We start from the raw sequence: 20,247 nt of genomic DNA, 5'->3' as shown, positions 1-20,247 counted from the left end.
ACAATTTTGTAATCCATGCACACAATACATATTTAATAACATCTGTCCATATCTTTGGAAATAGCAATTGTTGGAGCTATTGATTTAAATGGTTCTATTCATCACTAAGTGCTGGAGTCTAACCAGTGCAAATGCCATTCCAACTACAGTCCAGTTCCGAAGAAGGGTCACTGACCTGAAACGTTAACTCTGCTTCTCTCTCCACAGATGCTGCCAGACCTGCTGAGTATTTCCGACATATCTTGTTTTTATTACAGTCCAGTATATCTTGGTTGTTGCATTAGCAAATTAGATTCAAGGGGGTAAAAATTCAATATTGTGGCATCCATTTTACAAGTGTAAAACATATTAATGAATGTGGGAAAGGATTTCTTCCGAGATGCTCCACCCTACTTAGGTAAATAGAAGAAAATGACAAGTTCCTTAAAGGAACCTTCAAAAGTATTTCATTGGTTGTAATGTGCTTTGGATGTCCTGAGGTTGCCACATTACGACAAATTCTGTCCCTCTTTCTTCTTTCTTCATTCTGGCATGCCTTAGATGCATGCTGCATGAATCACACCTGGTGAATTAATTTAAGCCCCAATATTTAGTTGATGTACAAATTTCTCTTCTTGGTCTTCCCTCTCCCTACCTCCAGCCCTACACCCCTCCAAGAAATCTGTGCTCTTCCAACTTTGGTTTCTTAAGCATCCCCAATTTTCTTTGTTCCACCATTGGTAGCTGTGCTTTCAACTGCCCAGACCCTAAGATCTGGAATTCTCTTCCTAAACCTCTTTGCCTCGCGACCTCTCTCTCCTCCTTTAAGATGCTTCTTAAAACCGATCTCTTTGATCAAGCTTCGGCCACCTATTCTAATTTCTCCTTATGTGACATGAAATCAAATTTTGTTTGATAACACTCCTGAAAAGCCGTGGACCTCCCTAGATTCTAGATCAGTACCCATGGCCAGTTAGCCTAACGTTAGTAGAAAGAAAAATGCTAGACTCTATTTTTAGTGATACAGGGCATTTAGAAAATCATAATATTATTGGGCAGGGTCAACACAGATTTATAAAAGGGAAATCAGGTTTGACAAATCTGTTCGAGTTTTTTTGAGGATATACCTAGTAGGATGGATAAGGAGGAACCAGTGGATATAATGTATTTGAATTTTCAAAATGCATTCGTTAGGGTACCACACAAGAGGTTATTACACAAAATTAGGGCTCATGAGATTGGGGAGAAATATTAGCATGGATTGAGGATTATTTAACAGACAGAAAACACAGTCGGAATAAATGGGTCATTTTCGGGTCAGCAGGCTGTAACTAGTGGGGCATCACAAGGATCAGTGCTTAGGCCTTAGCTATTTACAATCTCCATTAAGGACATAGATGAAGGGATCGAGTGTAACGTATCCAAGTTTGCTGATGATAAAAAGTTAGGTGGTAAAGCAAGCCGTGAAGAGAACACAAGGAGTCTGCAAAAGAATTTGGGTAGATGGAATATAGGGCTAAAAATTCAATTAAGCTTGCTATTGGTGCAGGGATTGAGATGCACAATTATCCCACGCCTGCTTGAGGTAAGGCAGGCAGCATGCAAACTACGTAGAGTGTATTAGGTTAGAGGAAGATATAGACGGGATGGTCAAATGGGCAGAAAAGTGGCAGATGGAATTTAACGCTGAAAAGTGTGAGGTGATACACTTTGGAAGGAGTAATGTGACACAGAAGTATTCAATGAATGGCCTGGCACTGGAAAGTTCCGAGGAACAAAGGGACCTTGGCGTGTTTGTCCATAGATCTCTGAAGGCAGAAGGGCACGTTAATAGGGTGGTGAAAAAGGCATAAGGTTCACTTGCCTTTATCAATCGAGGCATAGATTACAAAAGCAGGGAGGTCATGTTGGAGTTGTATAGAACTTTGGTAAGGCCACAGCTGGAGTACTGTGTGCAATTCTGGTCACCACATTATAGGAAGGATGTGATTGCATTGGAGGGGGTGCAGAGGTGATTTACCAGGATGTTGCCTGAGATGGAAAATTTAAGCTATATAGAGAGGTTGGATAGGCTTGGGTTGTTTTCGCTGGAGCAGAGAAGACTGCGGGGTGACCTGATCGAGGTGTACAAGATTATGAGGGGCATGGACAGGGTGGATAGGGAGCAGCTGCTCCACTTAGTTGAAGGATCAGTAACAAGGGGTCACAAGTTTAAGGTGAGGGGCAGGAGGTTTAAGGGGGATTTGAGGAAGAACCTTTTTACCCAGAGGGTGGTGACAGTCTGGAATGCCCTGCTTGGGAGGGTGGTAGAGGCAGGTTGCCTCACATCCTTTAAAAAGTACCAGGGTGAGCATTTGACACGTCATAACATTCAAGGCTATGGGCCAAGTGCTGGCAAATGGGATTAGGTAGACAGGTCAGGTGTCTTTAATGCATCGGTGCAGACTCGATGGGCCAAAGGGCCTCTTCTGCACTGTATTATTCTGTGATTCTGCGATTGATACGTCCTGCATGTTCATCACTCTGATTCTGGTTGCAGCCCCCTACTAAACATGTTGCTAAGTGGCTGCACCCTCAGCAGGGATCAGCGAGCACAAGTTACAGCTAGCTGCACTTCTTAAAGTCAGCCAGCACCTCTCAGCAACTGGTGGAACTGTTTGTGAAAGTCTTTCAGGTAAGTAATAAAACTACAAATTAGGCAGCAGGACAGAGAGAGGGCTCTCAGGTTCTCTGATGTGGTGCAGGAGGCCTTAGTCTAGGAGGTCGAAAGAAGAAGAAGTCATGTTTCCACAGGAGGACAAGGGGCCTCCAGAGACACACTGTGAAAGGAATGCAACCAAGTAGCCATAGAGGTTAATTCAAGGAGTCTGGCCCGAGGACCTGGCTGCAGTGATGGAAAAAGTTCAATGGCATCACACGATGACCAACATCAGTGAATGCACTTCAAATCACATCTCCTATCCACTGCATCACCAACCTCTCAAGTTGCTCAGTATACCACATGCCCGTCACTCACCAATCAGCAATCAGGACACATACCTGACATTCAGTTGCACCACCTCACCCTCACACACTTACCAATGCTGCCAAGCTCACACCCACATCTTGCAGCTTCCACATGCTACCAGTTATTCAGGTGGCAGGCGCATCACCCAAACACATTGCAACACAATCACTGACACTCTTCCCTCTCTCTCTCGCAGGACAAGATCACACAAAATGGGTAATAGCAACAGAGACCCGATAGGGGACAGGCAAGCCTACATCTCCTAAGCCTCTTGGAGGTTACGGTGCCACGAATTACTCTGCTGGCAGTGACTGAGGCCATTGCATCTGGTGTCATGGAGAACATTCAGGATGATGGTATGTTTTAAAATCCCACCTCACCCCCATCCTGTTATCTGGCATGAAGTGCAAGCTGCCCATGGACTTCTTGTTTTCCACCCCAAACTGCTTTCCTCACCCCATCCTCCTGTCTGCATTTTTGCTTTCAGATACCTAAGAACTGCCACCTGGCTGGCCAGTGCAACCTCACCAGGAAGGGCACGAGCAACTGTAGAAGCACAGTCACTTGATATGACAGCAGCTCAGATACTGGCATTGCATCAATCTAAAGGGTTGGTTAGATGCCATTTGATGTCACGATATGCCCGCTCCTCATGCTTCCAGCACAAGCATGGCATGCAAACACTAGCATGGTGTGCTGTGTGGGTCATGCCAGAAGAAGTCAGCTGCTGTTCAACTGCCAATTTCTGATCCCTAGGCTTCCGTAGCAATCAAACCAGCGGTGCCAAGGAGCCGAATTTTGCAGCCACAGTGTTGAGAAATGTGTAATTAACCATTTTGGTAGAAAAAAAAGAAAAGCAGATTATTTTTTAAATGGTGACAGACTGAGAAATGTTGGTATTCAGACAGGCCTAGATGTATTTGTACACAAGTCACAGACAGTTATAACATGCAGGTACAGTAAACAATTATGAAAGCAAATGGTATGTTAGCCTTTATTACAAAGGGATGGAGTATAAGAATAAGGAATTCTTACAACACTATAGTGCCTTCGTGAGGCCACACCTGAAGCATTGTGTACAGTTTTGGTCTCTTTACCTAAAGAAGGATATATTTACGTTAGAGGGAGTGCAACATACGTTTGGTAGACTGGTTCCTGGGATGAGGGGATTGTCCTCTGAGGAGAGATTGAGAAGACTCGGCCTATATCCTCTGGAGTTAAGAAGAATGAGAGGTGATCTCATTGACAGGGCAGGGGAATCCAGAGCACAATGTCACAGATTGGCTATTTAAGATTGAGATAAGGAGAATTTTTTTTGACTCAAAGTGTTGTGAGTCTTTGGAATTCTCTATGCCAGAGAGCTGTGGATGCTTAGTCATTGTGTATATTAAAGACAAAGGTCAATAGATTTTTGGGTACTGAGGGAATTAAGGGATATGGGGATAATGCAGGAAGGTGGACTTGAGGTAGAAAATCTTCCAGGATCTTATTGAATGCCGCAGCAGGCTCAAAGGACTAAATGACCTTCTTCAGCTCCTATTTCTTTTTTTCTTATGTATTTTTTATTAAGGGCTTTAGGATGTTTTACTATACTAAAGGTATAGTACTATAAATAGAAGTTGCAATGCAAAATTGTAGGAGAATTTTCTGAGCCACTTTGTGTATTACAGAACATGTCATGTGCACTCCTCTTAAATGATTAACCTGGGTAAATGTATAGAAAACTGTCTTAAATCTTTACAGTACTTCATAGACGTGCATAATGTTCTGGTTTGGGCTAGTTGTGGATTTAATGATATGGATCTAAAATTCAATTTAATTGTGCTCCAAGTTGATATGAACATGCAATTACCATCTCAAAACAGCAGACTGACCAACTAAAAGCAAAATACTGCAGATACTGGAAATCTGAAATAATAACAGAAAGTGCTGGAAATACTCAGTGGAATTGTGATAAAACCATGACCTTTCTACCTTCCTTCAGTTCTGAAGAAGAGTCATATCTGACTCAAAACGTTAACTCTGTTTCTTTCTCCACAGATGCTGCCAGACCTGTTGAGTGTTTCTGGCACTTTCTGTTTTTATAGCAGACTGACAAAGCTTTGAGACTGTATGAACAGTTGGATTCCTTATTATTTTCATCTGGTCTTTAGTATTCAGACATATATGAAGACAAATATTGGACTCCAAATGCAATGTGACAAACAATTTTTAAAAATAGCTCCTGAGAGAAAAAGATGTAACATATGAGACATGGAACTCTCTTAAATCATTCAGTGGAACCTCAGTTATCTCCATTCCCTTTATCAAAAATGTTTTGCGGAAGTTGGGATTTGTTTTGCCTAAGGCAGACAAAAAAAAAATCAGCATTTTAGGTTGAATCGTCACAAACTATGGTGAGGCGATTTCACGGAGAATCCTCAATGCGGGTTAACGGCTCCAGTAAAAAAGAAGTGCGCTCCTAGTATAGGTAGGTGGCAGGGAAATATAGGGACAGATGGGGATGTGGTAGGAATATAGGATTAGTATAAATGGGTGGTTGATGGTCGGCACAGACTCGGTGGGCCGAAGGGCCTGTTTCAGTGCTGTATCTCTAAATAAATAAATAAAATAAAGTGATAGGAATTTTAGACCACTACCATGCTTAAATAGTATGGAGCATAATTTCATGGCCTGGTTTGTTGATCCAAAAGGATAAATATTTGTTATCTGGAGCCCCAGTAATTGGTAGAATTTATTATCCATGCAACTCTGATATTTAGCTTCAGGTCAGAAGGCCAGTGGGAGTGAGAGCTTTAAGCCCAGGCGATCAGAAGTAATTGGGCTGCCAACATATTTCCAAAAATATGTCACAGAATTTACAGCTGGGAAACAGGTCATTCAGCCCAACCATTCTCTTCCCGTATTTATACTCCGCACGAGATCCTACCCACTCTGTTTATTTCCTCTCACCCTATCAACATTTTCTTCTATTCTTTCTCCCTCATCTTATCTAGCTGCCCCTTAAATGTGATTTTTAAAATAGAGAAAATGGGGGTTTTAGCTTTGCATGCCAAGATCTTGATTAACTAATCTAGAAGCTAGCAGTTTGGGACATTCTTCTACTTTAAAGGCATTATATTAATTGCAGCTGTACATGTCATGGTAGTTGTAAGAACAAAAGCAAGAAATTGCATTTATGTAGCACTTTTCAGAGCCTCATGGTCCCATAGTGCATTACAAACAATTAATTTGAATTATTAATATGAATAATAATAGAAGTATTGAAAATGTCACTGTTAGACCAAGTCCACAATTCTTTCTAATATTGCCTGCCAGTTTTCATTATCTGCAATGAATTCCCTCTATTATGTTGCTTAATCAAGGCACCAGGACAGTGATATTGCTGAATTCCTCTTGTGGGACAGGGATATGAAGTGATCTTCACCAAGTTCTCTGCTTCATTAGTACCAGTAGTACAAGTGAAAGACTCAGCCGGCAAAACCTTTGGATGCATTGTCCACACTTTTTGGGTGCTACGAGTGATATTAGAGGGTCAAATGGTGCCCACAGTAAGTACACACACATCTGATGCAAGTCATATCGGACGCCATATTAGTGTGGGCATTAATGCGCTCACAGTGAGTGTCCGCTGAAAGTATGCTGAACAGGCAGCTCATGACGTCAATCAGTGTGTAACACTGCAATCAGCATGTAGCGTTGCCTTTTGGAGCTTAACTCTCCAGCTAATGCCCTCTTAATCACGTACAGATATACACACGTTCAGCAGCAAGAAGGACCATCCACCAACACTATTTGAAGGGATCATTAACTACTTTCAGGTTAGTTGCTGATTGATTTACACTGGCTGTTGCTGCAATCGTACAAGTGTTTGGTGCTTTTTAGAGTTCTTTAAAGTTCCTAAAATCTACAGGGAATGCCAAGCGCTGAAGGATCTTTTGCTGACTTCAAGGCTTCTGCATAAATGAGTTGCTCCCAGACCTGTGTGTAAATGGGTGATCTGGTGTTATTCCATTGCTGAATGTGTTGTGCACAAATTGGTTGCTATATTCTCTACATTATAATAGTGGCTACACTTCAAAAGTACTCTGTTGCCTGTGAAGCACTTAGTGATGCCTTGCGGTCATAAAAGCTGCAGATCTTTCTATCTTTATCCTCCCCTTTAAGGTTTTTGACCAATACGCTACATAGTGGTTTTATGCGCTTCTCTCCAGGAGCTAAATGTGCAAAAGCCCCCAAGCCGTAATCTATAAAATTAATGGCCTTTTTATGGAGTTTATTTTTCAACTGTGTAGCTGTTGAATGACAGTCTGTGATCTCTGCAATCTGTTATAAGTGTTGACAAAACAGTGAATGAATGTTTGCAGATTGGCACAGTTTAATTTTTAAAAAACCTTTAAAAGTAACCCATTCAGGTCTTCACCTTATTATGTTGGTGTGTACTGGTATAATTATTCCCTCACCCTCCTTTGTCATGTGATTGCCTTTAAGAGTAATGTACCTTTAAGATTTTAATATGCTAATGAGCAAAGTAGCAGGACGTGGTCATGTAACAACATGCAAGTCTCACTCTGCTATTGTAACACCAAGAGGCAAATCCTGTAAGTAGATAGCTCTGCATTGTATATACTTATTAGCTGTTTAATAAACCTGTTTGAGATTTTCAACAACCTAGAATCCACACATATCATTTATGTTGCAACAGACAATATAAAAAGCCTCTCATTACATGGTGGCAGTTGTGGTGAGAAGACAAGAGCCAAGATTGAAGACCACAGGAAAACAGCTTTCTAAACTACCTACAGCTGAAAGAGAGAAAGTTAATAGAAATACTGGCCCAAACAGTGTAAAGAAAAGAAAATCCAGCTGTAGAATATGGAACTCTGAATGACAGGCTGCAAATCAATCATTGTGATTGGATGAGTCAGTGTGCTGATGGTACAGGAACCCCAGTTAAAAAAAAAGATTCAAGTTGCTGGCAATGTTGATTTTTAAAAAAAATACGCAGTAAAAGAAAGAAACATGGAAAACCCAATCCCTATATCAGGCTGATGGATTGTTTTCAAAGGCTTCCCCATGCTGATGGAGGTCCACGCCATTACAGGAGGCGCCCGACAACAAAAAGTACGGGAATCCTCCATTCAAGCAGCTCTCAGTTAGAGTTACAAAAACATACCATTAAATCACCCAAACTCTGCAGAGCCTTCACTTACTCAGCCAGAGTTAAAAAAACATAAACACACTCAAGTGTGAAGAATTGCCTATTGAACAGCTGTATAAACAAACAGACTAGAGTGCTGGAAGCCAGATAAACAGACAGGCACTGCTAAACACTTGCTTCTGTCAATCAAAGAAGTCCAAGAAAGTTCCTTAAAGAGGAAACAGCACAGAGTGACAGAACCAGGTCTTAAAGCAAGTTTTAAAGCAAAAGAACAGCGGGAAGATGGATACCAATTTTCCCAGAATGAATTGGAAAGCCTTGGATAGCCTATCAGAGCTCCAAATGTTTCCAATTATGCTTTACAGATCAAGTAATCACATAATCAGAAAAACAATCTGTAAAAATGATAGTGGTTGGAAATGAGGGATTGCACAGAATCAATAGCTCAGGCATATCTGAAGAGGACCAGAAAGATCCTGCAAAGATATGGAAAGTGCTGGTAGATCAACTCAGATTAAGAATGAATTTTCAAATTCACCGCCTAGAATTGATGTCCTACAGGCAACAGCCACAGGAATCAATAAACTAGTTCATCAGCAGATGCGGTAGCAAGGGCAACAAATGTGATTTTTCAGAAACTGAGCTGTCAGACCAAATAGCAGAGTTAGTGGTTATATTAACACCGATTGAAGCATTTCAGAAAGGCCTCTTGGGGAAACAGAAAGGTCACAGCATTGATGCACTGCTGGCAGATGGTAGGAACTACAAAGCCATTGTAGCTGGACAACAGCACCTGCAAGCACTCGGTGCAGCCAATAGTATCAGCTCGATAACCAGGTCGAAAAGAGCAAGCAAGCTGCATGGTAAGTGCAGTCTGTCAGACTCACGGTGAAATTACCCTGCATTTCGAGACCTGTGCAAGGCGTGCGGTGCAAAAGGACACTAGGCCCACCTATGCAAGAATTCTAGCTTGAAAGACGCAGACGGAAGCCAAGGTAGGACACAAGCAGACAGAAGACAGGCACAGCAACATGGCAACAGCAGCAAAGAAAGTGCCAGAGACCTGCATAAATGCAAGCTGATACACAAATTCCACAGCGCAACAGACTTGAACCAAGACTCAGACAAGTAAGATTCAGTTAGAAGACGAACAAGCATTCCACATTGTGAGCCTGACCATCATGTTGATGCAGTCAAACAACTGGAAGCTGTTGTCACTATTAACATCACATCCCCAAAGAAAGCTGGCAAACCTACACTCAGCGTCAAGATTGACACCGGAGCTAGTGCAAAGATCCTACCATTCCGAATCCTCAAAGATATGTCCCGTAGTCATTGGAGATCAATGCTACAACTGACAACTGCAAAGTTATCTGCTTACAATGGGTCACCCATCCCTTGCAGTGGTACACTAACAATGCAATGCAGCTATGGCAAGTCGGCATGGAAACCACAAAAGTTCTACTGAGCAAGCGGACCAGCAGTGGCAGGACTACCAATGTGTAAAGACCTCAATGTCATAACTATCCATGAGAGCATTGCCAAGGGTAAATCTCCAAGAACCAGAACCCACTCATAGACTCTGACCAGCATCAAATGGTGCAGTCTGAAAACCCAGCAACAGTACAACTATGCTGCGCCTTCACTTCTGCGCTCTGAAGAACTGCCAACACCATGATGAGCCAGAACAGACAGGCATCCCCATGAGATCAAGTACTCCTCCCCCATCAAGTCCTTGACCATGAGCCCCAAGCCTTCAGACATGGAGGATGAGGAGAGGCAAAGGACACGTAATGTCCTGAAGAGGCAGAGGAGGAATGAGTTGAAGCATTGTCTATTGGCTCTTCGAGATGAGGTGCCAGAACTTTCCAAGAATGACAAAGCCTCAAAGGTGGTCATCTTAAGAAATGCAACAGAGTATGTTGGTAGGCTGAAGGCAGAGCATACTCCCCGAAAAGAGTTGTCAAACCACCGAGATTTTATATGGACTTTTGAGCCTCTATATTTGCAAAGCTTATCATCTCTATCCATGTGTAAATATTTTTGATGTTATCTAATGTTATGAGTTTCACTTTTAGCATGCGAGACTTATCTTTGGAAGGAAGGGGGATGATGTGTGATTGCCTTTAAGAGTAATGTACCTTTAAGATCTTAGCATGCTAATGATCTAAGTACCCCAGGACATGGTCATGTGACTGCATACCAGTCTCACTCTGCTACTGTAACATCAAGAGGCAAGCCCTGTCAGAAGGTAGCTCCGTACTGTATATACTTGTTAGCTGTTTAATAAACCTGTTTGAGATTTCAACAACCTGGACTCCACGCATCTCATTTATGTTGCAACAGACAACATAAAAAGCTTCTACATCCTTCACCTGAAGACCTTGGTCTGAATTCCCCAAGTGCAACACTACAGGAGATTGGCTAGTATTAATCTATGCACAATTTAGAAAAAAGTACTACAGGTATCTTTTTTTTAGTGTCTTTTCCCTCAGTACATTTCACTCGACTGATTCCAATATCGGAAAAAAAGAACTGGATGAGTTGCTAAAGAAGATTACTGCAGCCACCACAAAGATGATTCTTCTGCAGGAAATAGAAGCAATAATATTCTTTCAGTGATGAAAATCTTCATTTGAGGTGCAATTTAAAAATTGCTGTCTAACTTTCTACAGTCAAGGAACTGAATTTTATGTTGCTGTCACCGTAATTGTTAACAATGGCAGCCCATACGCATGGGCGGAGCCGCCACGATATTGAACATGGCAGCACAGTTACATGGCCGGGGCAGAACCACACCACCCCCCCCACCCCATCCACCCACCCTGCCACTTCAATGACGTGGAGGGGGCGGGAGTTTCAACCCAGCAACAGTGTCAGATGCCACTGCGCAGGCGCCGAAGCCATTTATAAAGAGCTTCCAGCTCTCCATTCCAATTTAAATTTTTAAAGAAAAAGACTTTGAAAAATCAAATAAAGTTATACTGATCCTCTCCCACCATGCCTCCCCCCGCACACCAATGACCATCAGATTGATTACTTGCCCTCTCACCCCGCAAAAAACAAAACTTGTGCTCCCGACCACCACCCCACCCACAAAGTTCAAAAACTTTAACCTTTACACCTTCCCACCACCCCCTAGACCAATCAGATATATTTGACCATGCTCCGCCCCTAACCCCGCACTGAAATACGTACCTGCTCCCCCTTCCCCACCAGTGTCTCACATCAGATCTCCGGATGGTGATCCGAAGGCGCGGGAATGCCGGCCACCGGTGCGAATATCACACCGGGACTGATGGCAGGAGCGGGTAATTAATTAATTCAGTACTTTTAATACATAAACATATTTAAATTTTGGCCCTGCCACCGCCAGCTATATGGGACCTGGCCTTCCCAGCATCGAGGCCCATGGCGGGCCTCTCCCGGAGGCATTTTCCGATTCCCCCTAATGTAAAATTCGCCTCAAGCTGATGAATGGCAATGCTTAAAACTACTAGATTCCAAGTGTTTTTGTTCACAGAGAAAGAAAATATAACATGAAACATAAGCAATCCAGCATGATTTTCATGCTTGAAAAGATGCCAGGTTCACAGGATCATTCTTGCTGGATAATTACAAGAAAGAAGGAAGATTTATCAGCTTGAAAAGAGCTAGCGGGAGAATATTTTAGAGAGGGTAGAAGATCTGAAATGGTCTAGAGTAAATCCAAAGGCACTGCCAAGTAGACACATGGCCACAGACTAAAACTGGTGGAAGGTCAATTTATGATTGTACTGAGGATGGACTTATTCATGCAAAGACTCATCAAAATCTGGAATGGCTACAAAAACTCTAGATTCATAGAGTCATAGAGTTATAGAGTTATACAGCACAGAAACAGGCCCTTCGGCCCATCGTGTCTGTGCCAGCACCCAACCATTCTAATCCCATATTCCTGCACTTTGCCTGTAGCCCTGTAGGCTAGATCCAATTAGATCATGGGATGAGGGAACGTTGTTTATTTTTCTAGATGGATGAACTTAAGATGGGCATTGTTTTCTCCACCTTCTATATGTAGCTTATTTGTAAATTAATTATTAGATTGTGGGCACCACTGGCAAGGTTGGCATTTATTTCCCGTTCCTAGCTCCTCTGAGAAGGTGATGGTGGGTTTTCTTGTTGAACCACTAGTTGTGGTTTGATACAACTGAGTTGTTAGCTATAACACTTCAGAGGGCATAGGTAAGTGTGGGACTGGAGTTACATATAGGCCAGACCGGGTAAGGATGGCAGGTTTCCTTCCCTAAAGAACATCAGTTAGCTAGTTAGGGGAGGCGGTGGCGTAGTGGTATTGTCACTGGACTAATAACCCAGGGACATGGGTTTGAATCCCACCACAGCAGAAGGTGGAATTTGAATTCAATTATTAAAAAAAAAAATCTGGAATTTAAAAAGCTAGTCTAATGATGGCTGTGAAACCATTGTTGTAAAAACCCATCTGGTTCATTAATGTCCTTTAGGGAAGGAAATCTGCTGTCCTTACCTGGTCTTGCCCACTGCAATGTGGTTGACCCTGAAATGGCCCAGCAAACAACTCAGTTGTATCTAACAACTACGAAGTCAACAAAAAGGAATGAAACCAGACGGACCACCTGGTATTGACCTAGGTACCGGAAACGACTATGGCAAACCCAGCCCTGTCAACCCTGCAAAGTCCTCCTTACTAACATCTGGGGGCTTGTGTCAAAGTTGGGAGAGCTGTCCCACAGACTAGTCAAGCAACAGCCTGACATAGTCATACTCATAGAATCATGCCTTAGCGACTATGTCCCAGACACTGCCATCACCATCCCTGGTTATGTCCTGTCCCACTGGCAGGACAGACCCAGCACAGGTGCTGGCACAGTGGTATACAGTAGGGAGGGAGTTGGCTTGAGAGTCCTCAACATTGGCTCTGGATCCCATGACGTCTCATGGCACCAGGTCAAATGTGGGCAAGGAAAACTCCTGCTGATTACCAGCTGCCACCCTCCCTCAGCTGATGAATCAGTACTCCTCCATGTTGAGCACCACTTGGAGGAAACACTGAGGATGGCAAGGGCACAGAATGTGCTCTGGGTGGGGGACTTCAATGTCCATCACAAGAGTGGCTTGGTAGCACCACAGCTGGCCGAGTCCTAAATGACATAGCTGCTAGACTGGGTCTGTGGCAGGTGGTGAGGAAAAAACGTACTCTACCTCGTTCTCTCCAATTTGCCTGCCGCAGATGCATCTGTCCATGACAGTATTGGTGGGAGTGATCACCGCACAGTCCTTGCGGAGGCAAAGTCCCGCCTTCACATTGAGGATACCCTCCATCGTGTTGTGTGGCACTATCACCGTGCTAAATCAGATAGATTTCGAACAGATCTAGCAATGCAAAACTGGGCATCCATGAGGCGCTGTGGGCCATCAGCAGCAGCAGAATTGTATTCAACCACAATCTGTAACCTCATGGCCCGGCATGTCCCACACTCTACCATTACCATCAAGCCAGCAGAACAATCCTGGTTAACTGAAGAGTGCAGGAGGACATGCCAGGAGCAGCACCAGGCATACCTCAAAATGAGGTGTCAACCCAGTGAAGTTACAACAGAGGACTACTTGCGTGCCAAACTGCATAAGCAGCATGCGATAGACAGAGCTAAGCGATCCCATAACCAACGGATCAGATCTAAGCTCTGCAGTCCTGCCACATCCAGCCGCGAATGGTGGTGGACAATTAAACAACTAACTGGAGGATATGGCTCCACAAATATCCCCATCCTCAATGATGGAGGAGCCCAGCACATCAGTGCAAGAGATAAGGCAGAAGCATTGCAACAATCTTCAGCCAGAAGTGCCGAGTTGATGATCCATCTCGGCCTCCTCCTGAAGTCCCCAGCATCACAGATGCCAGACTTCAGCCAATTCGATTCGTTCCACGTGATATCAAGAAATGACTGAAGGCCCTGGATACTGCAAAGGCTATGGGCCCTGACAATATTCCGGCAATAGTACTGAAGACCTGTGTTCCAGAACTCGTCGCACCCTTATCCAAGCTGTTCCAGTACAGCTACAACAGTGGCATCTACCTTGTAATGTGGAAAATTGCCCAGGTATGTCCTGTACACAAAAAGCAGGACAAGTCCAACCCGGCCAATTACCGCCCCATCAGACTACTCTCAATCATCAATAAAGTGATGATGGAAGGTGTCATCAACAGTGCCATCAAGCAGGACTTGCTTAGCAATAATCTACTCAGTTTGGGTTCCGCCAGGGCCACTCAGCTCCTGACCTCATTACAGCCTTGTTTCAAACATGGATAAAAGAGCTGAACTCAAGAGGTGAGGTGAGAGTGACTGGCCTTGACATCAAGGCAGCATCTGACTGACTATGGCATCAAGGAGCCCTAGCAAAACTGAAGTCAATGGGAATCAGGGGGAAAGCTCTCCACTGGTTGGAGTCATACATAACGAAAAGGAAGATGGTTGTGGTTGTTGGAGGTCAATCATCTGAACTACAGGACATCACTGCAGGAGTTCCTCAGGGTAGTGTCCTAGGCCCAACCATCTTCAGCTGCTTCATCAATGACCTTCCTTCAATCATTAGGTCAGAAGTGGGGATGTTCGCTGATGATCGCACAATGTTCAGCACCATTCGTGACTCGTCAGATACTGAAGCTGTCCGTGTCGAAATGCAGCAAGACCTATACAATATCTAGGCTTGCAATATTAGTTAAGGAATCAGTTACTGCAGGAAGGAGAGATGATATCTTGGAGGGGGCATCAAATGAAGCATTATGGGTAGAGTTTAGGAATAAAAAAGGGACAGCCACATTGCAAGGTGTTTATTATAGACCCTCAGATATTCAGCGGGAAATTGAGGAGCAAATATGTGCGCAATTCGCAGAGGTGTGTAAAAATAATAATAGGGTAATTATATTAGGTGATTTTAACTTTCCCAACATTAATTGGGATAGTCATCGTGTTAAGGGCTTAGATGGAGTGGAGTTCTTAAAATGTATACAGGAGAACTTTTTAGCTCAATATTTAGAGGATCCAACAAGGGAGGGTGCAGTGCTGGACCTAATTCTGGGGAATGAAGCCGGACAGGTGGTTGATGTGTTGTGGGGGTGCATTTTGGTGATAGCGACCACAACATGGTACAATTTAAGCTTGTTATGGAGAAAGAAATAGACAAGTTGCAAAAAAAGGTTTTGGATTGGGAGAGAGCGAATTTTAGTAAAATAAGGCAGGATCTGGCCAAGGTAGACTGGAAAGAGTTACTTGTCGGGAAATCTACAGAAGAGCAGTGGGAGGCTTTCAAAAAGGAAATGGGGAGGGTACAGGCACAACATGCTCCCTCTAGGGTAATAGGTAGGAGCAACAAGCCCAGAGAACCATGGATGACCAAAAACATTCAGGGTACGATGAGTAGGAAAAGAGAGGCTTTTAGCAAATACAAGGACAGCAAATCAAAGGAAGCATTCGTGGAGTACAGAAAGTGTAGGATGGAGCTTAAGAAAGCAATTAGGAGAGCAAAGAGGGGATATGAGAAAGCTCTGGCTGGTAAAAGTAGGGAAAATCCTTATATTCTATAAGTATATCAATGGGAAGAGGATAACCAAGGAAAGAGTAGGACCCATTAGGGACCAAGGGGGAAATCTGTGGGTGGAGCCAGAGGATATTAGTAGGGTGTTGAATGAATACTACACATCTGTCTTCGCCCAAGAGAATCAGGAAGTAGATATGGAACTCAGAGAGAGAGACTGTGAGGTTCTTGAGCAAATTGTCATAGGGAGTGACAAGGTATTGGAGGTTTTGGCAGGCTTAAAAGTGGACAAATCTCCAGGTCGGGACGATTTGTGTCCCAGGATGCTGTGGGAGGCGAGGGTGGAGATTGCAGGGGCTCTGACCCAAATTTTTAATTCCTCTCTGGCCACCGGGGAGGTGCCAGAGGACTGGAGAACAGCTAATGAGGTCCCACTATTTAAGAAAGGTTGTAGAGATAAGCCAGGGAACGATAGACCAGTGAGTCTCACGTCAGTGGTAGAGAAACTATTGGAGAAAATTCTGAAGGGGAGAATCTGTCTCCACTTGGAGAGGCAAAATTTGATTAGGAATAGTCAGCATGACTTTGTCAGAGGGAGGTCATGCCTAACAAATTTGATTGAATTTTTTGAGCATGTGACCAGGTGTGTAGATGAAGGTAGTGCAGTTGATGTAATTTACATGGATTTCAGCAAAGCCTCTGACAAGGTCCCACATGGGTGACTTATCAAGAAAGCAAATGCACATGGGATACAGGGTAACTTGGTAAGGTGGATTCAAAATTGTCTTAGCTGTAGGAGACAGAGAGTGATGACAGACGGCTGTTTTAGTGACTGGAAGCCAGTGTCCAGTGGCGTACCACAGGAATCTGTGCTGGGTCCCCCATTGTTTGTCATTTATATAAACGACATAGATGACTATGTGGGGGGTAGGATCAGTAAGTTCGTGGATGACACAAAGATTGGCCGAGTGGTTAACAGTGAGGTTGGGTGTCTTGGGTTACAGGAAGATATAGACGGGATGGTCAAATGGGCAGAAAAGTGGCAGATGGAATTTAACCCTGAAAAGAGTGAGGTGATGCACTTTGGAAGGAGTAATGTGACACGGAAGTATTCAATTAATGGCTTGACACTGGGAAGTTCCAAGGAACAAAAGGACCTTGGCGTGTTTGTCCATAGATCCCTGAAGGCAGAAGGGCAGGTTAATGGGGTGATGAAAAAGGCATATGGGACACTTGCCTTTATCAATCGAGGCATAGATTACAAAAGCAGGGAGGTCATATTGGAGTTATATAGAACTTTGGTAAGGCCACAGCTGGAGTACTGTGTGCAATTCTGGTCACCACATTAAAGGAAGGATGTGATTGCACTGGAGGGGGTGCAGAGGCGATTCACCAGGATGGTGCCAGGGATGGAAAATTTAAGCTATGAAGAGAGGTTGGATAGGCTTGGGTTGTTTTCGCTGGAGCAGAGAAGACTGAGGGGTGACCTGATCGAGGTGTACAAGATGATGAGGGGCATGGACAGGGTGGATAGGGGGCAGCTGTTCCCCTTAGTTGAAGGATCAGTAACAAGGGGTCACAAGTTTAAGGTGAGGGGCAGGAGGTTTAAGGGGGATTTGAGGAAGAACTATTTTACCCAGAGGGCAGTGACAGTCTGGAATGTACTGCCTGGGAGGGTGGTAGAGGCAGGTTGCCTCACATCCTTTAAAAAGTACCTGGATTAGCACTTGGCATGTCATAACATTCAAGGCTATGGGCCAACTGCTGGCAAAGGGATTAGGTTGACAGGTCAGGTGTATTTAATGCATCGGTGCAGACTCGATGAGCCGAAGGGCCTCTTCTGCGCTGTATTATTCTGTGATTCTGTGATTCTTGGGCTGATAAGTGGCAAGTAACATTCGCGCCACACAAGTGCCAGGCAATGACCATCTCCAATAAGAGAGAATCTAACCATCTCCCCTTGACATTCGATGGCAATAGCATTGCTGAATCCCACACTATCAACATCCTGGGGCTACCATTGACCAGAAACTGAACTGGAGTAGCCACATAAATACCGTGGCGACAAGAGCAGATCAGAGGCTAGAAATCCTGCGGCGAGGACCTCATCTCCTGACTCCCCAAAGCCTGTCCACCATCTACAAGGCACAAGTCAGGAGTGTGATGGAATACTCTCCACTTGCTTGGATGGGTGCAGCTCCAACAACACTCAAGAAGCTCAACACCATCCAGGACAAAGCAGCCCACTTGATTGGCACCCCATCCACAAACATTCACTCCCTCCACCACCGACGCACAGTGGCAGCAGTGTGTACCATCTACAAGATGCCCCGCAGCAACGCACCAAGGCTCCTTAGACCGGATCTTCCAAACTCTTGACCTCTACCAATTAGACGGATAAGGGCCGCAAATGCATGGGAACAGCACCACCTGCAAGTTCCCGTCCAAGTCACACACCATCCAGACTTGGAACTATATCGCTGTTCCTTCACTGTCGCTGGGTCAAAATCCTGGAACTCCCTTCCTAATAGCACTGTGGGTCTACCTACCTCACATGGACTGCAGCGGTTCAAGAAAGCAGCTCACCACCATCTTCTCAAGGGCAATTAGGGATGGGCAATAATTGCTGGCCTAGCCAGCGACGCCCACATCCCATGAATGGATTTTTTAAAAAAGTTGGGATTTTACAACAATCTTAAGAGGAAATAAAGCAGTCATGAAATATCCACCCAGGATTTAAAAAAAACTTCCATAGACCCAGGCCATCAATATACCGTCACCTGTCCGCAACAATGGGTGCAACATTCCAGGTTGGAGGTGTGTTGCCGTTTGTACACTGCAAAGTAGAATAGCTGGATAGCTCAGAGATTTCCTACCAAACTTACTGGATGTCAGCTGTGAGATCACTTGTAATAATTGTAAGGTTCTTGAACTTGACTCCAATTTCTTAATTGCAATGAATCTCCATTGAATTTGACCAAGTCTTAACCTATTAAGGTCATACAGAAAAATAAATAATATTATCTGCTTTCACTCTAGGTAGAGAAGGTAACCATCATCTATTTCATTCCTGTCTCTTTCTATAAATTGTTTAGGAAAGTGACATGAAGACCCCCACCTGCCAAAAATGTTATATTAATTTCCTCATATGAACATTAATTTTAAACTGTTGTTGGAGTGAAGAAATAACTTGTTTAGAGAGATCACCAGACATTTGGCTGGAGGACATTTGCATACTAAGAGACAGTGCTTTAAAAGACAATGGGAACTTCTCACTGATTCAATTAACAGAGACTGGTCTCGGCAATGGTGATCCACATCTTATTGGTGTAAGAGACAGCACTACACCCCTCCCGCCCCTACCGAGAGTTGTGAAATTCACAAACGCAGGAGTTTGTTCAAACAGGGAATCACACGACTAACCTGCTGGCGCAGGTCTCATTTTGAACTACTCTCAGAAGAGTTTTGAAGACAGATTGCAGATTGCAACTGAACCTGGAACAAGAGAGCTTCTCTCCTGACTGGCTCTCTCACTTTCTCACAAACCTCTGGACCCACTGAAGTTGCTTAAACCTCAAGAGAGAAAAGACTCCTACATCGAAACAAGTTGAAGCGTGCACTGGGCCCCAACGAACAGCAAGACTTACCGGCAACCAAAGACTCCACATTGAACTCAAAGGGCCATAAATACACTCAGCTATTGCCTCAAACTTTCCCCTTTATTCTTTCTACTTTTTCTGTCTCTATCTGCGTGTGTGTTTATCGCGTATGCATGCCAGCGTGGTCGCGTTGCGTATTTGTAGTCGTTAACCGAATTAGAGTTTAAGATTAATAAACTTCCACCTTTCTTGTTTAAGTCTAAGAAAACCTGTCTGATTTGAGTTATTTACCTTGCAATTGGAAAGCAATGAACAAGGATTCACTGAGGGGGACCTAAAAACATGGTGTTTTAAAAAATTAAACACTATTGTGGTTAAACCAGGCAAAGGCTGAGAGGGAACCCTGAGACCCCTTCTCACCTGGTCGTAACAAAAGTTTAAGATCTTTATAGGGCTTTAGTCACTCACACTTATCCTTTAAACAGAGTTGTATTTTAGTTTTTGGAACTGATCTGTTGATCATGTTCTTGTTTGTTTGTGATATAGGCTACCCTCTATTGTCTGGAACACCTTTGACCCCTTTTTCATAATTTTGGAGGCTCAATAGCCCAAACAGGGTGCTGCAGGCAGCCCCTGCAGCCCCAACAATCACCCCAGAGGGTTTCCCTTCTGACCCTCGGCCTCCTGATTTTTTTAAAACTTGCCTGACCCAGCTCCTGACGTCTCCTCAGCAGTGACCATCTCTTCCAGGGGGCTCCTGAGGCTTCAGAGCTGCCGGCTCTTTAATTGGGCCGCTGTCCTCAATTGAATGGGGAACCACAGGTGATCAATTCGGAGGCCGCCAGTAGTAAAATTGTTGAGCAAGTCCCTCTACTGGCAAGTGCAGGCTCAGGGCCTGCTTTTCACTGGGGTCCCAGTGTCTGCGGTACAATTCAGGCCAATGACTC

Source organism: Heterodontus francisci, chromosome 19 (assembly GCF_036365525.1).
Source record: "Heterodontus francisci isolate sHetFra1 chromosome 19, sHetFra1.hap1, whole genome shotgun sequence".
In the NCBI taxonomy this organism is placed as follows: Eukaryota; Metazoa; Chordata; class Chondrichthyes; order Heterodontiformes; family Heterodontidae; genus Heterodontus; species Heterodontus francisci.
This window is presented reverse-complemented; position numbering follows the sequence as displayed.